Source organism: Diceros bicornis, chromosome X (genome assembly GCF_020826845.1).
Source record: "Diceros bicornis minor isolate mBicDic1 chromosome X, mDicBic1.mat.cur, whole genome shotgun sequence".
NCBI classification, from domain to species: domain Eukaryota; kingdom Metazoa; phylum Chordata; class Mammalia; order Perissodactyla; family Rhinocerotidae; genus Diceros; species Diceros bicornis.
In genome coordinates this window covers 86,163,203-86,189,153 of record NC_080781.1, presented here as the reverse complement: position 1 = coordinate 86,189,153, position 25,951 = coordinate 86,163,203, and the positions used below count along the sequence as shown (strand labels likewise).

The following is a 25,951-nucleotide window of genomic DNA, read 5'->3' as shown; positions in this document are numbered from 1 at the left end:
TTAAACTTCCAAGAGTTAAAAGAAATAACTACAAACCAAATACTGGATAATTTTATAATTATTTTCAAATACAGAAAACCTACCTATTATGACATCTAATATTAAAAGACTACCTGTTAAAAGTATAAAATTTTGTAAATTTATAAGCAGTCACTGAAATCACTTTACAAACAAGTATTTAGCTCAGTATTTAGTAAATCTAATCACTTCATGCCTATGTACTTGATATGGGGGAAGAACAGCTAAATCAATTAATTCCATCAGATGATGATATTAAAAGATTTGAAGGGCATTTCAATAATTGAAAATTAACTGAAGGGTTTACTATATTAGTTTGAGAGAATGAATTAATGATCTCCTGTCTTCTATATATTCTATTTGTGAGTTGAGGAGAATATAAGAGGATCTTAAAAGCATAATTTGAATTTTGGCTAAGAATTTTCATATCCCCACTCCATGAAACCCTATATATCTACCTTAATTATCTCAGCACTTGGGTATTATCAGGCTGAGTTCATGCATCGTGATGAAGCCGTTTCACATTTATTGGTCTTTATAAATTGAATATAAATCATCATAGTGAACAGCTTCTATCTTATATAAAGAAAATGTAACTATTTCTCTCCAAAATAACTTGGAGGTGAATTAGTCAGATTACCACTCGCTGGTTTCACTTAAACTTTCAGTACTGAATTTAAGAAAAAGCAGCTTTTCCATTTTGAACATAACAGGACAGTTACTAGCATTGAAAATTTACTTCCTAGGGCATGACAAGAATGCTTTTAGCACTTAAAAGTGAACCTTTTTTCCAAAGAAAAGAGAAACCTATTTATCTTAACTCTCCATATTATGATGTAAATTATTTAGAAGTCATTCCAATCCTACAAAGTTGGCATGGATTGCACTGTATTTGCGGTATGGGAAAGGATTTATGCATTCTAAACTCTATAATTACATAAGAAAAAGACATTCAAAGTCTTAAATGGGACAAAAGAATTACATCTAACAGCATTAAAAACTACCTTACTTTGCATGAACATGCATTAATCTCTAGTTTTTCCTTTGGAATATGAAATGCTAAATTTTAACTAAAATAATCTGCATAAAAGAAGACTAATTTGTATTCTTTTGACTATTTCTATTATTGTCTTCCTAAGCACATATTTATAATCACGGAAAGCCTACCGAATTTTCTTTATATTAGAATCCTACAAAACTTTACCTTATTCTCTTATTACTTCTATTATGATTATTTCCAAGAAATTGACAAAATTTAAAGATAAAATGGATATGTATACCCTTCAATTCCCTTTTGATTGGATTGTGGTGTAAATTTCTGTCACATTCTTATCATAAATGCTGCATGTGGTTCACTACATGTTGAATGAATGTCCTCCCAGAGCTCAAGGATGAGCTTCCAAATTTTTAGTAAACCCTGCAGAGGAAGTGAGACTGAATAAGACTCTTTTTCTGTACTGCTTTTTAAATTACAGATTGTTCAATAAATGCCAGGTCAATTCTTACTCCAGAGCCCAATTCCTTTAAGTGGAATGGTCATTTTTTTCTTTTTTGTAAAGAACTGAAGATATCTTAGAGATCATGTAGTCATATTTCAGAATAGGAAACCAAGGCAAAGAAAGGTTAAGTGAAGCGCCCAAAGTCACAGAACTAGTTAGCAATAGAGACAAGCCTAGAACTCTAGTCTCCTCATTCCCAATTCATCGTTTATTTAATTACCCTTTGCTCTTGTGGAGTAACAAGCACAACATGCAGTATCTTGCAGGACATTTGGTCCTATCCAAAACATCCATAGACATTTGGTTCATAAGACATTGGGTTCACACAAAAAGGTCCTTGATATTTGGTCATATTTGGTCCTGTTCAAAATGTCCATGGAGACATTGGGTCCACACCAAAAGATCCTTGATATTTGGTCCTGTCCAAAACCATTTGGCATGGACCAAATATGCTCATGGACATTTTAGACAGGACCAAATGTCTGCTAATCCATGCAATATGCTATATTTTCCATTCAAAAGCATTTTAATTCACATTTGAAGAGGTAGAATAATTTTTAGGATTCACATCAGAATACAATGTTTCAGAAGTGCATCACAGGTTGTGTTCTGATTCTTTCTGGAAAACAATGTGAATTCATTCTCTGAATTCTTGAACTTCTTTTTTAAAATTGCATTCTACTGTCCTAATTTACTTTTCACTCTTTGATAAGAGATTTCATAGTTAAGATACAAATAAAATAGGTATAATAGTCAAGCTGCTGAAAGAAAGTACTCCTATGTTTCCGAGATAAACTCATAAAATTCAACCAGTCTTGAAGTTGGCAATCAGCCTTCAGATAGTCAAGCAGTTTGTCACTTCTCTTTCCTCTCTTTGGAATATAAACCACAATCAGCCAATTACCAGTTATATTTGATAGTTCTCTGCTGCTCATGTCTCATTTTATAAGAGGTGCCTATTAAGAACTGCTCTCAACTCATAAAATCAAAGACTATGGCAAACCCACTTCTGATTTATAATTTGCAATAGGAAGTTTAGTTGTGAGATGAATTAGTTTTTAAACTTTATTTTTACTACCAATACACAGTGACCATGATCCACATATTTCCAATAGAATGTTGAGGATGACTTTTAAGTCAAATTTCAAAGATTTATTTAAATATTAATTCAAATTTATCTACACATGCATAATCAGGTTTAATTTGAAGTCTTAATTTAGTTATTTTTTTCACATGCTGTTGGAGGGGAGCAGAATTTGTCACCTCAAAATACGTCACTTTGGCATGAGGATTATTTTGAGCTAAAGGAAATCAAATCCCAGCAGATTCAGGAAAAGCTCTTTACCTTCCCCTCAATTGCCTAAATTTACATTGGAAAGGGGGCCTTTACCAGGAAGAGAGCTATTACTAGAGATACATTTTTACCTAAAAAACTTACCTGCATAATAGGGTGACCTTTGTTTTCCAAACATGTCCTGTGAATGCTCTTCTTTCCCTTTGTATCCCCAGATTCGTACCCCTTTCCTTAACTCAGGATGCTATATATGCTTCAATTACCTGGCTGCCCTTTGAGTCTCATATTTTCCTGGGGCTCCCATATGTATGAAATTAGTGTGTTTTTCTCCTGTTAATCTGTCTTACATCAATTTAATTATTAAACCAGCCAAAGAACCTGGAAGGGAAAAAGGGAAAATTTTTCTGCCCCTTTAGTTGTCAACCTCAAAAGAACCTTCCCTGCTGGACGCTGCTCCCTCTGCGGCTGCTGCAGCTGAGAGATCCTGGAACCTCTGACAAAAGCCAGTAGAAGGTAAGAATGCTTACAGTCTCCCAGATCTCTGCTTGCAGGGTCTGATGGAAGCAAGAGTAGTGAGAGTCCTTCTCTTTTTCTAAATTTAGATTAGCAGGACAAAACATTTTGGTGAATTTTTTCCTTGGTTTGGCCACTTTGGTAAAAATTTGTTATGAATATTCTTGTTTTCTATTGATTCATGTTCTCCCAGCGATGGTCACTGTTTTTCTTTGCCTTTGTCTTTTGTGTCATTTGCCATAAGGTGGAAAACCATTGGATATAGCAAAGGCATAGGGCCTATAAGCCTGTCATTCGAGCTGGCCTCAGACTGGTGAGTTCAGTCTCACCAGGCTGGCGTCTGTTCAGACAAACTTTGCTGTTAGTTAATGTGCACATGAGGTAAAGGCTATTGCTAATGGGAATCTCAGAAGCAGCTGCAAAATTGGTGGACACAAGTCGAGCACCTAAAAGCTGTTAGAGTGCCCACCACCTAACTCAAAGACTCCTGTGTTAGGATAAATTGGTCACAGAACAGATTAGATTGACACTAAGTCACCCATCAACCTCAACAAAATTTCCATACAGTGAGGTACACTGTAAAACATCACACAATCCCCAACCCGCACATACCCCTCTTGGGTATTAACTTGGCTCCAAGAGACCCAAGACTTAGCTAAAACTGTCAATGTGCACATGAAAGAAACTGAGTAAGATTTTCTTCTCGTCTTGTTCTATGCCTTCTTCTCATTTTGTGTCCTGAGAACTTGGCTTAGCAACCATCAGGATTGCACCCCATTTGCAGCTAGATATGGCTGGACAGAAATGTGAGTTGCACCCTATTTGCAGCTAGATAAGTCTTTCTTTCTTTTGGTTATCTATGGGAGTAAACTTTCTGGATCTTGTGAGGGCTACATCTTTTGCACTCTCCCTTGGGATGCCTCTTGCATCCATGGTTAAGCCATAAAAAGGCTTATCGGTTTGAGTCACTATTGAGATTAATATAAGATCCTGCTCATCAATGGCCAGACAACAGATCCTTTGAATTGGCTATATGTAAAAGAAAAAAAAATTTTTAAAGAGTTCTCATCTTAAACAATTGTCTTATTGGTACCTATGAAAGACCAAATTGAAAAGTGGATACAAAGGAATACAATGGCTAGCATTAGGGATTCCCTTAATATGATAGAAGAGCAGAAATTAGACTCAGAACAAAAATTAAAATCCACATCTAATGTAAATTCCCCATCTCCACCCTTTTATACACTCCTTTATCCCCAACTCCCTGTTCCTGAACCTCTGGAAGACTTTTTGGATCTCTGGGCCCCTGATCTAATCCCCCAACCCACAAAATCCAGCCCTATCACCTCAGCAAATTCCCTTAGATCTCAAAACTCCTCCATCTTCCCCAGAAAATCCCTGAAACACCCAGTTGTTTGTTTTGACTTCCTTTTCTTTACAAGATTTACAGAGAGCACTCTGGCCTTGTCTCCAAGCCTAGGGCATACAGATTGCTTATGTAAGTACTAAATGCCCGGAAGTAAATTAGCAGAAGCATCTGAGATCGGTGGGTAAGGCTCACTTTGCTGTCCCTTATAACTCCTCCTACTTTCCAGGGCTCTGTAAACAGGCTGTACCAGCTTCAGGCCTTACTATGCAATGTCCTTTGCAGGTGTACCCTGGACCCCCATTGCAAGATATTTGTTTCTTGGACATGCAGCAGATCTTTTAAATTATAAAGCCCTTTTACCTCCATTTTCAGAAGATTCTACCAAATTTAGAGAAAAATTTAAAAGATTAGTGGCCATTCAGAACCTCACTCACAGGAACTTTGGTTAACTGCTAAGGAGTATTCTTCCTACCCATAATTATGCTCTAGTTAACAGACAAGCCAGATAGCCCCCTGGGGAAAACCCCTCCTTCACAGAGGAAACAGATGGCCAGAATTTCTCCCAGACCCTCCTACAAGTGACCAGGAAATGGCTAATTTAGCAGCTAATATTCCGGGGCTGGTAGGAGCAATAGTAGAGGTTTTGCCCCTAAATTGAATTGGTCCAAGGTTGAATTGTGCATTCAGAAAGAAGGTCTTTGTTAAACACTTAGGTAGAATTCTTAAAGGCATACTGCATTAAACTCTGAAGCTCTAGAACATAAACATCTTTTGATTTCCATCTTAGTTGGAAATCTCCCCGATATAAAGAAGTAAATTTAGTTGGAGGGCAGGTCAGCCCCTTGATATTTAAGCTACAATCCAGTTCTTTGGGGAATTGGAAACAATTGTCTTTGTCTTGCAAACCATTGCAAAACCAGAGTTGCAACTCTAGAAGCAATTCAAAGCCCACTTATCCTTTTGCATCCCCAAACCTTGCCTATTCATCACAAAATGTTTGTAGATATTGTAAAAGATAAGGATATTGGAAGTACTATTGTCCTGCACTTGAGAAAAAGAAGGAAAATTTTAAATACTTGTTACCCTAGACCTCTGATAACAGGCAAATATGCCCCCAAAACTTGGGTACTTTCTTTGTGCATTTGTCATGTAGATTTTCTACCCCCTACATATTCTAGGACCTAAGAGCCATTCTTTGAAATGCAAAGTTTAGGAAGATGTTTCTCATCAAAAGGAAAAAAGTGGGGGGCAGGTATTTGGAAATTGGGCTAATGAAAAATCTTAAATGTCTTCTCCACAAGTATTAGTAAAGAGCTTTAGCCATCTGAACAGGTGAACTTAAGTTATTCCAACTACCAAAACAAAATTTGGATCCAACTGCTCTTTTATAAGCTAATGAGTTTTGTATCATTATACCTGACTCATGGCTAACATTTTAAAACAATAGCTGTAAAGTCTCTGTTTGCATCAGTCTGTATGTTTATGTGTGTCTATATATGTATGCTGTAGATGCGTGGTATTTTTCTACCTCTGGATGGTATTGCCAAAATTAATTTTTAAAGCAGCTCTATTTAGTTGGGTTTAAGGTCAAGTGCTTTTGAGAATTGGGTATTCTAAAACTCTCAGAAATATAGAAACTAACCCAAATATTTTTCAAGTTCACATGATCTGGCATAATCTTTGGTAAATGAAAGTTAATTTAAGTTTATTTGCTTAATTAAAATAGACAAGTCTTTGGAGTTATCAACATTAAATATAATGCAGATGTGGGAGATCAAAATTTGGCCACCCTGAAATATATCTCTTTACCTTGATTGTTTTCTCTGAAGGACATTTGACCTCCCCCACTAACTGCCTAAAGAATTTGACATGATGGCTCCTTCCTGGAACAGATCTTCCATCTGATGGCTGTAATATAATGTAAAATAGATGTTACAATAGGAAAGGCACCAACAAGCCCATCTTATCAGAAATTCTGTCTCTCTGGCCACATTCTCTGGATGGCCCTGTGAGGAGTTGCCAGACAAACATTTACATTTATAAGGGAAATCTCCATTTGTAAAGGTATCTCCCTCTCTGTCTTGGGAAGACGGGGGATGACCTCATTTCTAGAAACTTATCAATGTGGAAGGTGAGGTCTTAAATCTGCATAATAACCTTACCCTTGTTTACAGTGCTTTAGTGGTAATCTCCTGTAACTGACACCCCCCACCCCCAACATCCTCCTTTGTCTTTAGAAGAAGATGGTATTTAAGATGAGAATTTCTGCTATTGTGTTGAGAAACGCAGTGTCCCTGCTTTCTCCCATGTATACATGTTATTAAACTTGGTATTATTTTCTCCTGCTAACCTGTCTTGTTGATTATTTGGCCAGCCAGAAGAACCTTAAGGGAAAGGGCAGAGGGAGATTCTCCCTCTCCCCCGACACAGACATACAACTTTTATTTTACCTGAGTTTACTAGGCAAATTCATATTATCTCTGTTACAAAATTGGTCAACAAGAAAAATAGCTTGGGATGATGGCTGACTGTGTCTAACTGTCTCATGAAATTTTCGTGGGTAGTCGAAACATAATCGTTGGGTGCAAATGATTTAAATAGATGAAAGTGAGATAAGAGTTTTTAGGTGAAGTTTTACACAGTAATTATATTTTATGGTATGACTACTTAAATAGTTTTCCCCAATTTTTTTAGTAACTTAAAACCTTAGAGTTTTGCTAAGTTAAGTTAAATGATAGAAATTTATTGAATATTTAGATCATTTTCAAATAAGGTGAAATAGTGAAACATTAATTACTGAACATAGGTCTATCTACTTTTGGCTTCCTATCATAGGGAAATTAAAGATAAAATCGGGCCTATTAGTAAACATGTCTTGTGCCACATTAAAAGATTGTACTATGAGAGAGTATATGGTTCTAGAAATTATGAAATGTATTTATAAATTTGTCAATCTAAAGAATACTGGTATAACAGTTTACAACTGCTTACTTCTTAGTTTTCACTAGAAATTAAGGATTCTAAAGGTTAAGAATTCTAATTAATGTATGTGGTTAAAGCCACTAGAAATAATAAGGGAAACAACTCTGTATGCAAGGAAAGTAGGATGTGTTTTTGGGTAAGAAAAGATATGAGATATGAAGATGCATTTCTGTTAAAGGAAAATAAAGTAAATTTGTCCCAAAGTAAAACTGGTTATTTCAAAGGGGAAAAGGGAAAATAAAGAACAAATTAAATAGAAAGTTGGGAAGAGAGAAAAAGAGAAAAAGAATTTAACCTTGTGTAGTCAAGCTGGTCAAAGTTGCTTTGTTTTTACAAGAGTTTTAAAAATAAGCTTTAATATCAATAGCGTACTTATGTAAAACTTTATTTTCTTTCGTCTGTTAAAAGCATAAAGCTTTCTTGGACTTCTGGACTGCTTTTGATAGACTGGAAGGTTTATCCTTAGCTTTTATATAATCTGCCTAGAAAGTAAAAATTTTGTGTTTTTTCAAAATAATTTCCTGTGCTTTATCAAGGCTTTGATTGGTTTTGCTCACAACAATGTAACTTTCTGTTTTTGCCTTTGAAATCTTTTATTGTCATTTTGGTCAAATAGATAATTAAGTATTGTTTCCTAATTATCTGTGAGTCTATTTAGTCAAGTGTCCAAACCTTTTGATATTTTTAACAAAATTTTCCAAATCAAATTCTAAATGAAGTCTTTTTGACCTGGAAGTAACTTTGCAATTTTCCAGGACCCTTGGAACATCTCAAAAGATTTGTTCTCTCTGCTTTTAAGAGAGATATTAAACTCATTAGGTTTATTTGATGTGTTAAATTACATAGGAAGCATTGTCAAATAAGAATACTAAGCCTTCTTTGTGTTGTATTTGTATAGGTATATGTGTTCTAGAAATTGAAAATTCCTAGAAATCTGATATGTTCTGGTATAATGTTATCAGTCATAATTCTAGTTGTTATCTTAAAATGTTGTATGTCACAAAAATAAGCAAATTTTCTTGTCAATTTCATTGTAATGAACTCTCATCAGATCTTTAACCATGGACGTTTTTAAGTCTCTTGTTTTTTACAGTTATTGTTTTACTCGGATGTTTTTTGTAAAAGTGCTGCTGCAAAAGTTCTTCATCTTCAAGGAGATTCATGGAAGGGACTCTGGCAAGCAAATGTTTTTGATAACTTTAAGATCATAAAATGACCTGGGTAAGAATTTCCAGAATAATGGAAAAACTGGATTCAAGCAGAGCAAGAATTACATGGGAGTGAATGAACTGATGAGGATGATTATAGGTTTTTTCATGATTTTTTGTTTGAAACATTGCTGGTTCTTTAATGTTTTGTTTTCCAGATTTAAGGAAACTTTTTCTCTTAAGTTACCTATGGCTTAGAGCAATTTGGTAAAGTGTATCTTTTTTTTTTTTTTTTTTTTGTGAGGAGATCAGCCCTGTGCTAACATCTGCCAATCCTCCTCTTTTTTTGCTGAGGAAGACTGGCCCTGGGCTAACATCCGTGCCCATCTTCCTCCACTTTATATGGGACACCACCACAGCATGGCTTGCCAAGCAGTGCGTCGGTGCATGCCCAGGATCCAAACCTGTGAACCCCGGGGCCGCCACAGCAGAGCGCACGCACTTAACCGTTTGCGCCACTGGGCCGGCCCCTGGTAAAGTGTATCTTTTTAAACAGGATAAAACAATTACTTTTTCTCCCTACCTGATCCCTCCAGAATTTGGAAACTTACTGAATATTCTATATGACAATATATTTATTTGCGCAAGTTCAATAAGAATCTGTTCTTGTAACAGGACACAATTGGAAACACTGATTATTTTACCAAAGATTTATCTAGAATGTCATATTTCAGAATGATGTGTATAAAATCAGATATGTCCAAACAGTTTAAAGGAACTAAGGTTGACTTTATGGAGCAAATAAAATCCCTTGGAAAAACAGCTTGGTACCTTGCTTACAGGGTTTCTTACAGACTACCCAGGTGAGTAAAGAAGGTCACTTCCTGACAGGTGCAGGAATCTCAGGATATTTTGGGAACCTCAAGAAGAGAGGAATTCATCCAAATCTACAGACGTAGCTGGCAAAGTCTGATGGCGAGTCCTCAACTCAGTTTCCTAGCCTCAAGAGGCTTTTAAGATTGCAATCTCAGATTCCTTATGAAAAGTTCCAGCAAAGAAAACTTTGAAAAAGTCTATATGGTCAATCACTATTCTTGCTGGACTTATGTAAATAACCAGGCCAAGTTTCTCAAAACTAGACTTATTTTGCAAACAAATTAGTTTTACTTTGGCATCTTTAATAGAAATGAGGGTGATTTTAGAGATAAAAATTAGGTTTCAGTAGCACACCTTTGTGGATATTAGATTCTAGTGCTGTTCATTGTCTTTGAGGTTTTGTTATTTACCTATAGACTGGACTAGATCCTCAATTCTTCTAGTTTCCTCAAATATTTGGCTAGAAATCTCCAAACTAACATTTCCAATTTTCTCCCACTCTTTTGACTTACACTCACCACAAACAAAAACTGCCCTTTTCCCCAAAGCCTTGCAAACTGAATGTAAATGACTTGATATAAACTTCAGAGAAATTCCACACTAGCCCATGTTTAAACAATCATTATGCCTGTTGCTGTGTAGACAACTCAGAAAGTTTACCTGAACACCCAATGACATCATCAGAGACATTTCAAACTACAGAAGATGCTTCAACCCCAGCATCTAGAAATCTTCTTGACTGGCTGCCCCTTGGGCTCAGAAACTGATCTATAGTCTGCTCCAATCATTAACCTTTATTTTTCTTTTACTTCCATAGAAATTCTTCTTCTTAAATACCTAATTTCTTACACAATATAGGCCTAACTTTGGGATCCCAGCTGCATCACTGCCTCCTGAAATAAGACACAACTGTTTAACTTAACGGACCTATTCTCAAGACTGAGACTGGTTCAGAGAGATACAGAACAATATATCAACTTAACTTCTGGACTGTGAAACTTCTTGTTTGAAGTTTCAAAGGTGGGACTGAAGGGGAGCAGAACCTATTACCCCAAAATATGTCACTTTGGCATGAGGATTATTTTCAGTTAAAGGCAATCAAAACCCAGCAGATTCAGGAAAAGCTCTTTGCCTTCCCCTAAACTGCCTAAATTTCCATTGGAAAGCGGCCTGTACTAGGAAGAGAGCTATTACTAGAGATACTTTTTTAGCTAAGAAACTTATCTACATAACAGGGCAAGTTTTGTTTTCCAAACCTTCCTGTGAATGGCCTTTCTTCCCTTTGTATCCCCAGGCCCCTACCACTTTCCGCATCTCAGTTACATAAACATCAAAAACATGGCTGCTCTTTGAGTCTCATATTTTCATGGGGTTCCCGTATGTATGAAATTTATTTTTCTCTTGTTAATCTGTCTTATATCAATTTAATTATTAGACCAGCCAAAGAACTGAGAAGACAAGAAGGGAAAATTTTTCTGCCCCTTCAATATCAAATACCATTTAACTGAGAATTTTATTATTTCATTGTTCATTGGTTGATATCATGGTTTTCAAATATTCTTTTAAACCCAATCTGTTTGCATCAATCCCATCCCACATTTGTCATTTCTCTTTCCTTTCTGCTAAGCCTACTAATAGAGAAACACTTATAACATAGAGTAGGTGGTGGTAGTGGTAGCAGATAAGACTGTAAGCTTGCAATGAATACAGATAATTTTTCAGTAGGGATTCCTATTAAAACCTAGCTTAAATCAAATGAAACTACCAGATCATATATAGGGTGTCATTGTTTCTTCTATAATAGTCATTGTTGTGACCCATCATAGCAATTCTTATCTCTAGGGCCTTTAGTACGCCAAAAATATTTATAATGCCAAATAGCTAATTAAGAACACAGATTGCTTTTTCTTCATAAGATTTTGAGTTATAGTCCAAGAGACTCTAGGCAATTTTACTGTATCTTATTATAATACCAAATATCAACTCTATGCTTTTCCATCAAATAATTTCCCCTAATACTAATTTAATATTTAATTACTAATTACTATTTTATTTTTATTTTCATTTATTTTTAATTTATAAATTAATTTTTAATTTACTAAAATATTAATTTAATAGTAATTAAATATTTAATGGAGAATAATAACTAAGTTTGTGTATTGGGGCCATAAAACTAAACAGAAAAGCCACACATTGTGCCTTATAACACATAAATGGAAATTGTAAGCATCTGATCAAACTCCTCCCAGAAATAACAGCCAGGGGAGCAAATGGAAGTTAATGTATCACACTCATTTTGTGCTTCACTCACTCCGTGTGCCTGGGGATAAAAAGTAAAGATGAGTTCTAGTTTTACAAAACCTTTAACTCTGCCATTAATTTGAAAAATGTGAGGTAATTTAAGTAAGTTCTGAAAATTTGTCAAAGATATTCTTTACTGTCTTTACAATTTAATTAATACATGCAAATTAAAACAGTGGCCTTGTAAGGAACATTAAATATTTACCTGTTTATTATATTTTCTCTGCTCTTATTTATTTTCTAATCTGCCTTCCCAAGAAAATATCATTTATATTCTATAGTTAATTCATTATAGCCCACTGCTTTCACTGAGCTTGTGTTAGCAGAATATATTCATCAAAAATGATCAGACTTGAAAAGATAGATGTAGATTCTAACAGGGAATAATTTATCATGGCTATGAACAAGCTTTCCACCAATGTGTTGTTTGAGAGTGGGAAGATGAAAATGTAATGCTGGAGTAGTCTGTGGTAGGGATGATTAGAAAATGGGGAAAAATGAAGTTAAAATGTGCAGGTTTCCTAATATTGAATTTGATTACATTTTAAAAATTCTTGCCTCTCTCCCTGCTACTACGAGGCTACAATGATCAGTAAGGTCACTGAATTACTTTTGCATACAGTGAAGAATTGTAGTTTTGTAATGGCACCTCAAAGGAGTAGTTTGATTGACAGTGAGTCATTTAACTATTCAGAAATACCATTGATTCACAGGGGATTACAAGCTGTTAATAGACTAACACAGTCAAGTGATTCATGTTAGATGATACCTTTTTTTCTAACATGATTTTCTATATATAATTGTATTCCATAAAATATGAACTAATATAGTTCCAAGATATGGCAATGATAACTATTAACTAAGTTTTTCTAGCAAAATATGAACTGTATGGGAGAAAGACAATTCCTCTACCCATCTAGGTTCTTCTGACTGGTCTAAGAATTAAATTGACATGAAACAGCATAACAGGAGAAAATCAAACAAAGTTTAATAACATGGATACATGGGAGAAACCCAGGAAAACAGAGTAACTCAGCCAGAATGATCAAAGCCGCCATCTTAAATACCTTTTTCAGCTCAAGACAGAGGATACTGGGGTAGTGGTTTGGGACTTCAAAAGGGAGGAAGGCAATTTACATGGAAATGGAAAAGCAAGTGTTTGGTAGACAGAACTTCCATAAGAATGGGCTTAGCAAGGACCCTCACAGTCTACTGATACCCAGAGTTATCTGTGGTGATGGCCTATACTGGGGACAGGCCTTCTATCTTAAATTCTTTTAGGCAGTTAGGGGGAAGGTCAAAGTTTCTTTCAGAGTCTTTTGTTCTTAAAAACAATCAAGCCAGGGCTGGCCAGGTAGTTAAGTTTGCATGCTCTGCTCCGGTGGCCTGGGGTTCACAGCTTCGAAAACCAGGCGTGGACCTATGCACCACTCATCCAGCCATGCTGTGGTGGCATCCCACTTACAAAAAATAGAGGAAGATGTGCACAGATGTTAGCTCAGGGCTAATCTCCCTCAGCAAAAATAAAAAATAATTAAGCCAAAGAGACAAATTTGGTGTGGCCAATTATGTTCCCCCACAGCACGTAAGAATGTACATGTACCCTTCAACAGAGAAAACATTTTTATTGCATAGGGTAAAATTTAAACTGCATCATTTGAAAACAACAGAGTATGTGAATGTAAGTTCACTGATGTACTGTAGTTCTTGCAAAACTTAAATGATTACTGCTAGAGTTAAACTGATGTTGAACATGTGAAAATAGCATAATATATTGTGATATATTTCAGTGAATATATATCTTCAAATGTTAATTTACTCAAAAGGAATCAAAATACAATGGAGGGCGTACAATATAATACAGCCACTAAAAATAAAATTTCAAAGAAGAGTTAATGACTTTGGAAGAGCTAATGGTACAATGTTAAGTTAAAAAAAAGAAGACATCAAATAGTTTATGATCCCAATGTTTTCAAACCAAAATAAAAAAATATATATCCTGACATTTAAAAAATGATTAGACTAAATCACAGTTTCACACCAACATTTTAGCAGTAGTTATGCCTAAGTGATTGTTATTTTTAATGTTTTTTACATGTTTAGTATTTTCTACAAATTTATGAACATATATTAATGTATGGACAAAATAAATAAAATTTTAAGTGTATATGTGTGTGTGTGTGTGTGTGTGTGTGTGTGTGTGTTACTGGGTGGCAGTATTCAATATATAGTTGGACCCTCAATATAAGATTAATAACATTTATTAAGAACTAACTACATGCCAAATGCAGTGTCTGGTAAATTTTATGTGATATATTATTTACTTGTTACAGCGACCCTGTAAATTAGGTAATTTTTTTTAATGTGATGGATGAGGAAACTGAAAGTCAAGAGGTTAAATAAATTTATAAAGCCATACAACTAATTAAGTGACTGAAACAGGATTTAAAACACATTGCCTATGGCTCAAAATCTTGTACTCTTTCCATTTTAGCACAATAATTCCCCAATAATTACTTAGTGAATTATATTAGGACTATGCAACATTTCATCACTTCTTTCCTCCAAAACTAAGGATCAATAATGAACCAAGAAGAGAAATTTTAGCTAATGAAGATTCTCTGAGCAAAGTTGAGAAGGGTTCAAATACTCTATTTTCATTATCTTCTAACATGAGAGAAAGTGTAAGCAAATCACTGAAAATTGAATGCAATTCTAAAACTTTTTAATAATCTTATTATATATAGTCACTTAAAATGATAAATAATGTTATAAATTTTACTTTGCTACAGATTGTGAATTTAGAAATTGATAACCAGCCAGCAACATATTTTAAAAGACATACAAATAACCTGTCCTGTAACTGGCGAGGTTTCTTCGAATGTTTCATTTTTTATTCTTTCTTTTATTATAAAATATTTTGTACAGTTAGCATGCTTTAGGTTGTATGCTCCTTCTAGAATTCATAATAAAAGGGTGTTTAAATATAACTTTTATGCAGTTTAGAGATATTTAAGTGTTAATATATCACTCAAAAAAGACATAGTTCTTCTTGGAACTGACCTATGGTTTAATCTATTATTCCTCATAGATATTTCTTAGCCCTGGTGAAGGTTGATTTCCAAGTCTGACTTCAGGATATCTTAGAGTAATTCCGATAATTTTTCAAACAACATTGAAATCTACAATATACACAACATTTTGAAAAAACATCAAGAAACCCAATATCAGTGAGGTACAACTCAAGAAAAAGTTGAAATCATTTTTTATATGGTAAAGAAAAGGAATATTTAAGGTTAAATCGAAACTAAATGCTCAGTTACCTTAAAATATTTACTTTTAAAATATGCAACAATGAAGTGAAAGTAGTTGTTTTAAAATTTTATACAGTTGAAATGTAAGTAAATTGGAGGAAGTAAATAAAGAAGTATCATCAAGCATTAGTTTTACCACACTCCTTTGGGTAGCAATGTATATTTTAAAGTGTAAAAAATATTCATTCAGGTTGTTCTTCAGAGCCTGTATTTCTAAATTTAGATTTAATTAATCTAAATATGCTTAAACAGATGTGTATGCATATTTTTGCTTAAATAGCTCAACATTTATTTGTAACTCTAGTTTCAATTTCTTTCTACGTTAATTGCAATTTTAAAAGAGGTCAAGTTAACTCACTTTTTAAAATTAAATATTAATGGAACCAATTTTTTTGTCATGCTTTTAATATTGATATCTGGCCCTTCTACATTATCTAATATATTTCACCTCACCATCTAATGCTTAAATGATATTAAAAAAAAGTAGTAAATAACTCCATATTCTACTTTCTTGTATCTCCTCGAGTTTAGATAAAGTTATTGAACTAACATGGTTTGGTGGATTAGTTTAGATTCTGTATAGCTAATTACTTGGTAGTATTTAGACCAAAATAACGACAAAAAACCAGCTTTTTTTTTGATTGAACATTTCCTGCAGATATCATTTGAATATAGATAAGTGTACAAAGTCATATTCACGAGAATGATTTTTTTAAAGATCTCTGGTATATCTGAAATGTAGATCCATCCTTGGTTAATATGAGCTAAGCATAATATTTGTATTTTTAAAATGGCACATCTAACAAACAACAATAGTGATTAGTCATAAACATTTAGGAACATGGATCAAATTATGTAGTATTTCAATTCTTCTTTTTTCTTAATCCCACGAATGATTCTTTTTTCATAGATTTTCCAAAGCACTCATCACAATAAATATGAGTATAATTTTCAGACATTTTGTGGACATCTTTTTTTTCATGCAAAGCCTCTGAATTATTTGTAAAATATCCAAAAAATGTCTTCACACACATCTCTAAGTGCCTGCTGATTACTTTGAATTAATGACAAGTAAAATAAACTACATGCAGAATGAAAATTTTGGCAAGATTTATCCAATTTGGATTTTAGTTGTTGTCTTAAAAATTAAATTTCAACATGTTCACATACCCTATATTTTTAAAAAAATTTAATTATATGCCTCATAATTTCTCTAAAATTTAATGCTGGAAATAAGTTTAAAAATCTAGCAAGGATAATTACATTTGACTGTTATTTGACATGGCAATTAACTAAAAAGTGTATGTGACTAACTAATCAAGAATTATTAGTCAAGTTGAGATACCACCAACTTCTCCTGAAGCCATCTATAATTCTTTAATCACTAAAACAAGAACAAATAAAACAGAGGTCTATAGGACGGTAAACATATTTTGATAGGAAGTTAATCATCTCAAATCGGTTCTCATCTTTACTCATACACTTTAAAACAATATATTTGTCATGAATGTCAGTATGGTTTCTGATACTTTGAGAGTAACTTATCTCATCTCCTTAGTTCAGTAAGGCATGCCAAGTCACTCATAAATTGAGTGCAATGGTGGACGGCCTTAATTGGTTTTCTTCTTTCCATGTAGCACTTCAAGTACTTAAGCCTTGATCTAATTTAACCTTAACTAGCCCCTTCCCCATGAAGTCTTTATTTCCAAATAGTTTGAATAATGATATATTCTTTTATATAATGGTATTAGTAACAGTGTATCAAATCTTCTAAGAGCACACGCATTTTTAAAAGACGATTCATTCATCACTTCATTCAGCAAATTGATTTATTTTCTACAAAATGTTTGAGGAACAGAACACAGAGCTAATAGGAAAATGGGTTGGTAAGAAAAGCTATAATGAATGTTATGATAGAAGCATTTATAAGGAAAGGGCGATGCTAAAATTAAAGTGTGATATTTTAAATGATGTATATTCAAATACTGAGTCACCTGGGAAACACATGTATTTAGACAAAGAGACCTTCTAGGAGCCACTAACATAATAGCTTATGAAGTAAGACTTCTTATCAATAATTATTTTAACTATGACAAGGACAGAACCTTGCTAAAATGGTTAAAAGCTATGGTAATGCAAATGTTATGCAAATAGTGAGCAGCTGTTTTGTAAGGGAAATTATGGCTATCGAAATGCAGTAGGGCTACTTGTCCTTAGTATTAAGTGTTTTAGTTAGGAGCTCTGACTTCTCCAAACCTCAAGCACTGCCTAGAGTGAATTTTAAAATATTCTATTGAATATGTACGATTCATATTTCCCTTGGTTATATCAGAATCATAGTACTATTTTACGCAAGAAAATATTAGACATTTTTTCTCCAAAATTTCAAGTCAACTGGGAAATAGGCAAAGTTAAAAAATAAATTTTTTCCCATCGTAAACCTAATGTTTTTATCTGAATGCTTAGATACCATCATGATAGATCCTACATAAATATTTAAAACAGATGCTAAAGGTCAAATATTTCTTTCACGTTTTAGACTTTACACTTGAATTAAAGAATCAATTCCACTCCAAACAAAGTCCCAGCCTTATAAACTTGGCAAATCCCTTCTGCTGTCTGGACCACAATTTTACTTTCTGTAAAAATGTAGATTTAGAACTAGATAATCTCTAAGTTTCTTTCTAATACTAATATTATTTAACATGGCTTTTAAAAAATGATGAGGCTTCTACCTCGTGTCAGGTATTGTGCTAAGCATTGCAGAAGCAAAGACAAATGTCACAGGCACCCTGTCATTAAGGCTCTGATATCCTAATGGCAAACACCTGTATGTAAACAAATAATTACATTAGAAGGTGCTAATTCAAGAATTGAGGTATTTTTGAGGGCTAAGGGAACAAAAGAAAGTCTAATACAGCACGAAAGTTGGGTGGAAAGTGAAAGATTGGCAGCGGGCAGGGCTAGCCTATAGAAAGGCACACAGGCAAGAAAGTAAGGCTCCTTTGCAGGAACGTCCATAGTTTACAGCTGGAGGAGAATAGGGCACACTGCGAGACATGGAGAGATGACTCTGATAGAATGCAGGGGATAGATTATAAGACACATGAAGGTATGTCAATCATTTCTCGTAGGCATTAAGGACTTACGAAAAATTAAGAGCAGGGAAGTGCTGCTTTATGATAAAGAATAGCCAGTTTATCTGAAAGGATTATTGAAGGGGTGATAGTTGGATATACATGTTTGAACTGTGTAATTGATATAGTCCCTTCTGATTCTAAAGGTTTATAAGTTTTTAACTAGGCTAAGCCCAGACACCAGAGGGCCTTGAATGCCAGGCTAAATGTGAGTATTTAGATGTAGACAGTGCAAGGACTTTAGCTGATTCTAATTCAAGGACAGTGGCATAAATAAAATCATATGGCATGAAAAAAGTTTTTTATTTTTCTTAATATGTACAAAACATTGAGGAGTGGAATACAAAATGCCCTTGTTTTTCAACAATTAAAACATAATACTTAAGTACTATGTTTTGAGGAACTCCCAGGTCATAGGAGTGGCCAGTTCCCTCTCCTTTGCTGATGGAGCACTTTGGTGGAAAATGCCGAGAAGAATCAGGATAGCTGATCTCTAAAGTATATTCCACCTCTAAAATAGGTTATTGTATTATTGCAAGACTCTTCATTGGTTGTCTAACACTGAAGACCTAGTTCTTATCCCACTGAGATAAAATTGACTCTGGATCAAGAAGGAAATCTTTCTAGTAATGACAGATTGAGATATTGAATTTATCAAGCTCCTACTACTCATTCTTTGTCACTTCTGCAACTCATCCATAGTCTCCATTCTGAAGATTGTAGAAGTTTCTTTTGATGGTTTATCTAGAATTCCAGAAATTTGTACTAACGTGGTCATACTTCTTCTTTGTAACTATATAAGACAGAAAAAAATCTAGATATTCAAAGAAAATGTTTATTATATTACAACAGAAAAAAAGTCAACCCTTTATTTACTACCACATTTAATTCTTTTAAAAATTATATGCTGCACTATTAGTAATAAGCTTGAGTCTCTTTTCATTGGTATTTCAGTGAGAAGATTTTGTTTTATTTATTCTAAAGCATAGATGTTCTTTGTTCTCTTTTGCCATCATAAAAAGAATGTCAAGGAAAGATTAAACGAATTATTAAAGTTGGGTTCAGAATAGATAAATCACAGAAAAAAGGCACTACTCCGTGTAAGAAATACATTTTTTCTTAAGGAATATTTTATATAGAAACTTAAGGAATCTGAATTTAGATATCACAAATTTGAAAATGTTCATCAATTTACATAGCTTCTCATTTTATCCATCATTTCAGAACTCATTTGCACACATTAAGAAACTGGGTTGAGGGGCCGGCCCAGTGGCGCAGTGGTTAAGCGCGCGCGCTCCACTTTGGCGACCCAAGGGTTCGCGGGTTCGGATCCCAGGTGTGCACCCGGGTGTGCACCGATGCACCGCTTGTCAAGCCATGTTGTGGTGCCACAGCATGGACGATGGGCACAAATGTTAGCCCACGGCCATTCTTCCTCAGCAAAAAAGAGGAGGATTGGCCTTGGATGTTAGCTCAGGGCTGATCTTCCTCACAAAAAAAAAAAAAGAAAGAAAGAAACCAGGTTGAAGGTCAATAGAAGCACTAGTCAGAGACACTTAGTTTCAGATCAAATAGTATTTTCTCGCATTGACCCAAATCACCATACTGTCTAAGTAAGGAGTAAATAAAATGAAATGAAAATCTACTACATGTTCAAGATGAAATAAGATAATGTATATGAAAATCTTTACGAATGATAAATGATTACTCTAAAATAAGGCAATGTAAGATATCAAAATTTAAATTAGGAAAGCAAAGTCAAATACTATACACACACACACACACACAATCATGAGTCACATAATGATGTTGTGGTCAATGACAGACTGCATATACGATGGTGGTCCATAAGATTAGTACCATATAGCCTAGGTGTGGAGTAGGCTATACCATCTATTGTGTAAGTACACTCTATGATGTTCACACAACAACAAAATCACCTAACGACACATTTCTCAAAACATATCCCCGTCGTTAAGCAAAACATGACTGTATATGTAATTTCTGAATTGAACACTACTGTGAGATTTGGCAAATACAGCTTCCTATTCCTCACAAAGTACTGAAGATGGGATTTTGGACCTATATATCCTTGTATTTTGTGAGAATATATGAGTCTTTTATTTTTTTTCACAATATCTAGTTCTATTGTGGTCAAATGTACCTGGTGTATGTTTTAAAATATTGAGTGGTACACTTTAAATCTAATTTTAATAAATGATAATTACACTCTTTTTCCACATATTAAGGATATGATTAGATATTTCTAAAGACATTCTGACCTTTTGGTTTATGTTTTGACTGTTGCTTCATTTAACATAATTTTAGTAACTGTTGTAATCCTCGCAATATTCTCTAATAATAGGTCAAACAGCTCACTAAAAAAAGCTTACTTTTTTTTCTGTGATCCTACGAACAAACATTTCAAATAGAATTTATGTCATTTGGTCTTGGCTCTGTCATCTTTTAAAGGGACTACTTCCCATAGCATTCTGGGAGATAAAGAAAAGACCACTGAAAGCAAAACTTGACATTGCAGTATTAGATTTTGCTTACATTCCAGAAGGCACTAGTATTAAGAGAAATTAATTTTGGGATGCTCATCATGTTATCACAGTTTTGACAAGATCAGGAAGTGTTATTGCGAACACCAATGATAAGATGCCAGAAGGTTAGCTAAAAGAATAAAAAGTAAATAAAACTACAGGAAGGAACTGAGCTCTTCCCTTTAAGAGTATTTCATAGAGAGTGATGTAAAGTTTAAACTTGGATTATGTAGGCAGGAAGAATCCAGATTGTCTCCTTTTAACAAAGGCTTTTGGTTTTAATCACCTTTTACGTGTATTGAAGCTATTGGCACCTGACACAAATAGAGTTAGGAGTTGTAATGTAATTTCTCTACTGCCAAAATGACATTTTAAAGGATGCCAAAAATCTTGCAAACAGTTCACTGTCTATACAATGGTAATGAAATAGAATATTTTTGCAAGGTCCAGTGAAATTTTTCTTATTATTTATAGATGGAACTAATGAGGCTATACAGCAATGAGAGAACCAGTTTAATACCAAGAAAAAGCTCATTAGAATAAAAATGACCAACTACCATTTTTCTCAAGGTAAGTGTATATCTTCTAAGAGCCCTGATAGGGAACAGCAACACTAAATGTAAATCCTAATGATAGTATAAGGAAACTAACTAGCAACATTCACAATGTTAAAGAGGGGAGGGAGGGAGGAATGGAGGAAAGAAAGGAGAGAGAGATTGAAAGAGAGAGATTGGTTTATATTCACATTTCTTCTTGAGAAACCCTTTCTTTAGAAACCCTAGGTGGGAAGTAGAGTCTGCATTTAAATAGCGTTTTTCCAAATAATGAATATTTCCTTAAGCAACATAAAAAAAGACTTGCTGTTATTTCACCATGTTTTATTTTATAACCAATTTCCATTTATCACTAATCTCTCAACTTTTATGTCATTTTCTGAATAGTTTATCAAGGAATCTTGACAGTTATAAACTAATAGAGAAATCAACCATTAATTTTTAAAATTCTTGCCAAATCACCATGATGCTACTCTAATTCAGAGACAGAAAGAGTTAACACTTCCTAAAAGGGGATTTATGTAGAATTTCCGGTGGTAATAGTGCTTTCTAAGAGAACTATCTAGAAACTAGTTCTTTTTGGCTAGGTTTTCCTAAAGGTACAATAAATATGTCCACCCTGAGGAGGAAAATTGTTTTCCCCCATAGCAGTGAGTGATGTTAGTGCTCCAAGGAGGACAATAAGACACTGTGCCAAGGTGCATTGTGAAGAGACAGGAAAGAGAGCAGCAGATCAATTTTTGCAATTCAGACAACATGCCCTTGTAATATAATTAAATGTTGATTAGATGATATGGAGTCTATGTGCTCCTTAAGCTATAGACCCAATATTAAGGACTGTAACCTAAAGGCCACTTGCAGATATTTTTTTTAAAGACAAAAGCAATATACTTGTGTAAATGGAGGATAGTCATAAAATAATTGTGTGGTTTCAAATATTGCAAGGAAATACAAAATTTCATCAGACCCCCACATATTCTATATAGTTTGTAATATGCACATAAACTTGGCTGCTTTTCTCCACTTAACAATGAATTATTACTATATAGCAACTTAATTTAGACTAAAATAATATCTGTGATTTTTAAGAGAAGAAAATGAAGAATTGGCATTCTCTTATTTTTTCCTTGTGTAACATATGCTAACAATTATTTCCTAAATGTTTGCTATCTACTATCAAAATAAGAGTTGACAATAAGAAAAAAAATAGTAATATCATTTAGAATTTTTATTGAAAAAAAGAGTTTTAGAGGCCAGCCCAGTAGCATAGCGGTTAAGTTCGTGCACTCCACTTTGGTGGCTCGGGGTTCCCAGGTTCAGATCCTGGCATGGACCAATGAACCTCTTGTCAAGCCATGCTGTGGCAGCATCCCATATAAAGTAGAGGAGGATGGGCACAGATGTTAGCTCCAGGGACAATCTTCCTCAGCAAAAAGAGGAGGATTGGCAACGGATGTTAACTCAGGGCTAATCTTCCTCACAAAAAAAAAAAAAAAGAAGAATTCTCATGCACACATGGAGCTGAAAATTTTCTAAGATTTCTCCTTCATATATATTGATGGGAAATAATATTATTTGAGATTTAAAGCAACGTAATCTTCTCTGATACTGTCTAGTTTCTCATTTTGGCATCACTCCAGCCAGATTCTGATAGCAGGATATTAATTTATTCAATAATTTTTCTTTCAGGTTCTATTCCTTGTTCCACAACTAAATAAATATGTGATTTTAGGTAAGTCACATCCTCACTAGGACTCAGTTTTCTCATCTATAAGTTAAAGAATATGAATTCCGAAGTTCTTTCAGATAAAAATTTCAATTATTTTCCTTTTCTTTGTCATTTTTTAAAAGAGGAAAAAAGTCTCTCAATTGTGGAAGGATCAGCCCACCACATAATACCTTAAACTGGATATTAAGCAGTTCATTATCTGGTATATATATATATATTTTTTTATGTATTTTTCCCCCAAAGCCCCAGTAGATAGTTTCATGTCATAGTTGCACATCCTTCTAGTTGCTGTATGTGGGACGCGGCCTCAGCGTGGCCGGAGAAGAGGTGCGTCGGTGCACGCCCGGGATCCGAACCTGGGCCGCTAGTAGCGGAGCACGCGCACTTACCCGCTAAGCCATGGGGCCGGCCCTGGTATATGTTTTTACAATAAAAGGAGCAGATCTATATCAACAGTGTCTGAAGGTAAGTGATAATATTTCCTTTACTCCATATAATTTTGGAGACAGAGATTACAGAGAAATGTTACCTTTAAACCAAAGCCATTAGGTGTGACCATAATTTTATGTTCTTAACTTAAAATATCTGAGATAGGGTATAATCACACCTCTAAATTCATCCTACTGGTTTTTCTATCACATTCTGATGCAAAAGCCTTATTTAAGTTTATACACATGAACACATATCAGTGGATTAATTATCAGTTCAAAAATTTAACTGTTAAAGTCAGTAATACTAAAAAATGCAGTTTCACCAATCTCCTCATCTGATACACTAAATATCACTTATGTGGTACAATATTACTCATCTTTGGAACCAATAAAGCCTCTAAATTATAAATGGCTCTAGCAAAAATTAAACAATATACACTAAAATAAATCCTCATATGCTCCCCTGGTGGCCATACCACTCACAAAATTCACCTGCTTATCATTATGACTTCTATCTCCACTCTCTCCCATGGAGTATATCAAAAGCTATAATGGCCTTCATGCTTTTGGACAACAGGATCTCTCCAACTATGCTGTTAAAAACGCTATACTGTGCACTAACCTTTCTGTCCACTTCTGTGAGTCGTGGAACATGGACGCAGGTAGTAGGAAGAGATGGGTGCCAGTATACTCTGCCTGGATCTTAAGGGGTACGAGTCTGGATATATATAAATTGTAGTAGTCTGGGTCAACAATACAGACACTCCATCTAAATTGATGCTATAATTTTCATCTATACAAGTTTTCCTTGCTTTTGAAAATTGCTTCTATTAATAATTCATACCAATAAATTTTCTTCATTAAAGGCATTTCTGGAATTTGGTGTTTGAGAGCTTTGATTAAATTAGGCCTTTAATTAAGATGAGTCTAAGAAAATCTGTTTATTTTAACTGACTATATCCAATCCTCTGCACTAAAATAAAATCATATGATGGGGTTAAATGTTATGATGTCTCCGATGGTAACTGTTCACATAAGACAAGAACAAAGAGAGTAAGAAAAATAAAACGAAAGCGAAAAAAAAAATCAAAGCAAAATTGTTTGTGCTGAATTTCCAGTTTACTTCCTTGGCTAACTAAATCGAACACAGCCTCAACAGTTTCTCTAGTCTCACCATTTAAAGAGAATAAATCAAGGACAAAGTATTTTGCTGTACTTTTTGTTAAACATAGCCAATAATTTCTCTTCTCCTCTATTCATAGGACCTATTTTGGAGAAGAATATAGTTACATTTTCTCCAAGGATAACTTATGCACCTAACAAAAAAGGTAACATCTTGGGCCCGCCTCGTGGCTTAGCGGTTAAGTGCACATGCTCTGCTGCTGGTGGCCGGGGTTCGGATCCCGGGTGCGCACCGACGCACCACTTCTCCGGCCATGCTGAGGCCGCGTCCCACATACAGCAACTAGAAGGATGTGCAACTATGACATACAACTATCTACTGGGGCTTTGGGGGAAAAAAGAGGAGGAGGATTGGCAATAGATGTTAGCTCAGGGCTGATCTTCCTCACAAAAAAAAAAAAAGGTAACATCTTAAAATGATACACTCTTTTGCTATCCTACTTAACCAGTATATGGGAAAATGTGAAATATGTGGAATCGTGTCCAAAAAGGAAAATTCAATAATGAAATTGTACCTGCTTGAAACGCAGGGTTTTGTTCCAATTACTTATGGAGGCCATACTGACGAAGGTGCTTAAAAACTACCCTATGCTGACCCTCCCGAACATACCAGTTTTATCCAAGAGGGAAAGAAAATTGTCAGAAGACTGTTGCTTTTTAAATTTCCTTCTTCCCTTCCCTCCTTCCTCCCTTTTTTCCTCCCTTTCTTCCTTCCTTCCTCCCTTTCTTCCTTCAATTGTCTGTCATCTATGCTACTTAAACTTTTGGGTGTTTTTATCTTACCATCTCTACATTCTTATTTATCTTTCACATATTTGGAAAATAAGATTGGCTTTTGATGACTTCCTTTAGATGATTTGAGTATAATTCATATGACAGCTTCTAGTCTATTTAGAAAGTTTTTAAAAATGAATTAGCTAGAGATTTCATTCTACTTCCTGATTATTAGGGATTATCGGGGAGGTAGGGATTGCAAACAAAGTCTTTATCATGTATATTTTTAATATGTCTATGCTTTCAGATTAGGTGGGCCAAAAATGTTGATTTGAATAACAATT

The 25,951-nt window shown here is 34.5% G+C and overlaps 1 protein-coding gene and 1 long non-coding RNA gene across 4 annotated transcripts in view; one reads left to right on the top strand and one right to left on the bottom strand.

The window, feature by feature from the left end:
* LOC131401210 (protocadherin-11 X-linked-like) overlaps positions 1 to 25,951 on the bottom strand; it is a 399,191-nt gene that overhangs the window by 28,037 nt on the left and 345,203 nt on the right. The window lies entirely within an intron of this gene.
* Positions 2,968 to 25,074, top strand: LOC131401211 (uncharacterized). 2 transcript variants are annotated; one of them, XR_009217597.1, is made up of 5 exons: positions 2,968 to 3,324; positions 8,769 to 8,896; positions 21,472 to 21,567; positions 23,241 to 23,283; positions 24,974 to 25,074. It is a non-coding gene; the product is annotated as an uncharacterized LOC131401211 (long non-coding RNA). The 2 variants fall into 2 exon arrangements; XR_009217596.1 differs by lacking the exon at positions 24,974 to 25,074 and having other exon boundaries at positions 23,241 to 23,290.